We start from the raw sequence: 2,278 nt of genomic DNA, 5'->3' as shown, positions 1-2,278 counted from the left end.
ACAATAATACAGGACATGCTAGATCGATCTATAGATCGCGAGGACGTGCCCCGACACGAGACGACGACTACCTATTCGGACGTGATAAGCCTAGTCACACACGGGCCGAACATCGCAGACGGACTCCATCGGAGCTACGTCGCGACGTGGCCCGACATAGAGGCGCCGCCCACCCTCTTTGCTTCACTGACGAAGTAATGGATCATGGATTCCCAGAAGGGTTTAAACCCGTAAACATCGAATGATATGATGGGACAACAGACCCTGCGGTCTGGATCGAGGATTTTCTCCTCCATATTCACATGGCTCGCGGTGATGATCTCCACGCCATAAAATATATTCCACTAAAGCTCAAAGGATCAGCTCGGTACTCGTTAAACGGTCTGCCAGAAAACTCTATCGGTAGCTGGGAAGACTTGGAAGAAGCCTTCTTGGACAACTTCCAAGGAACATACGTCCGGCCTCCGGATGCAGATGATTTAAGTCATATAGTCCAACAGCCCGGAGAGTCAGCCAGGAAATTCTGGACTAGGTTCTTAACTAAAAGGAACTAGATCGTAGACTGTCCGGATGTCGAAGCCCTAGCGGCCTTTAAGCATAGCATCCATGACGAATGGCTTGCCCGGCATCTCGGGCAGGAAAAGCCGAAGTCTATGGCAGCCCTTACAGCACTTATGACCCACTTTTGCACAGGCGAAGATAGTTGGCTAGCCCGTTGCAATAATAATGCAAGCGAACCTGGCACCTCTGAAGCCAAGGATAGCAACAGCTAGCCCCGACGCAATAGAAACATGCGTCGAATCAATGGCAACCATGCCGACGACACGGCGGTCAACACCGGATTCAGTGGCTCCAAGTCCGGTCAGCAGAAGAAGTCGTACAATAAAAACAATCTCGGCTCATCCAGTCTAGACCGCATACTTGATCGTTCGTGCCAGATACATGGCACCCTAAAAAACAGCCAACCACACCAACAGAGATTGTTGGGTTTTTAAACAGGCCAGCAAGCTAAATGCCGATAACAAGGAGAAGGGGTCGCAAAGCGAGGACGATGACGGGGATACTCGGCCACCGAACACAGGGGGACAGAAGAAGTTTCCCCCCAAGTTAAAACGGTAAAAATGATATACGCCACCCATATCCCCAAGAGGGAGCGCAAGCGTGCACTCAGGGACGTCTACACAATGGAGCCAGTCATCCCAAAGTTCAATCCATGGTCGTCCTGTCCGATCACTTTCGATCGCAGGGACCATCCGACCAGCATCCGTCATGGCGGTTCAGCCGCACTGGTCATCAACCCAATTATTGATGGGTTCCACCTTACGCGAGTCCTCATGGATGGTGGCAGTAGCCTGAACCTGCTTTATTAGGATACAGTGCAAAAAATGGGTATCGATCCCTCAAGGATCAAACCCACAAAAAACACCTTTAAAGGTGTCATACCAGGTGTAGAGGCCTACTGTACGGGCTCAATCACACTGGAAGTGGTCTTCGGATCCCCGAACAACTTCTGAAGCGAAGAGTTGATCTTCGATATCGTCCCCTTCCATAGTGGCTATCATTGTAATGCCCCGGATTCGATGCGCCAGGTGTCTGCCAGTTATTAGCCGTCATTGCCATGTCATTTGCTTGCGTGTTGCATTTTATCATGTCATCATGTGCATCTCATTTCGCATACGTGTTCGTCTCATGCATCCGAGCATTTTCCCCGTTGTCCGTTTTGCAATCCGGCACTCCTATGCCCTCCGGCGTCCCCCTTTTTGTCTCTTGTTGTGAGCGGGTGTTAAACGTTCTCGGAATGGACCGTGATTTGCCAAGTGGCCTTGGTACACCACCGGTAGACCGCCTGTCAAGTTTCGTGCCATTTGGAGGTCGTTTGATACTCCAACGGTTAACCGGGTAACCGTAAAAGCCTCTTTTCTGTGCAGCCCAACACCCCTTCAAAGTGGCCCAAAACCCATCCAAACCCCCTCCATGCTCTCGGTCGTTCGATCACGATCGCGTGGCCGAAAACCGCTCCTCATTTGGACTCTCCTAGCTCCCTCTACCTATATAAACGTCCCTCCCCTTCCAAATTCCCGGATGAAACCCTAGCCTTCTTCCCTCCGCGCCGCCGGACAAACCTCCCCACTGCGCCGGACATGTCCGCCCTCCCAGCCACCTCACTCCGACCAATCGGCCGCCGCCACATCATCAACCCCGCCACCTCAGCCAACCGTGCGCCGCCACGTGTCCCCCGTGCCCCGCCTCTCTCTCCTCCGCCGCCGCGGCCCGCGAG

The sequence above is a fragment of the Triticum aestivum genome, chromosome 6B (assembly GCF_018294505.1).
Source record: "Triticum aestivum cultivar Chinese Spring chromosome 6B, IWGSC CS RefSeq v2.1, whole genome shotgun sequence".
Classification (NCBI taxonomy): Eukaryota; Viridiplantae; Streptophyta; class Magnoliopsida; order Poales; family Poaceae; genus Triticum; species Triticum aestivum.
This window is presented reverse-complemented; position numbering follows the sequence as displayed.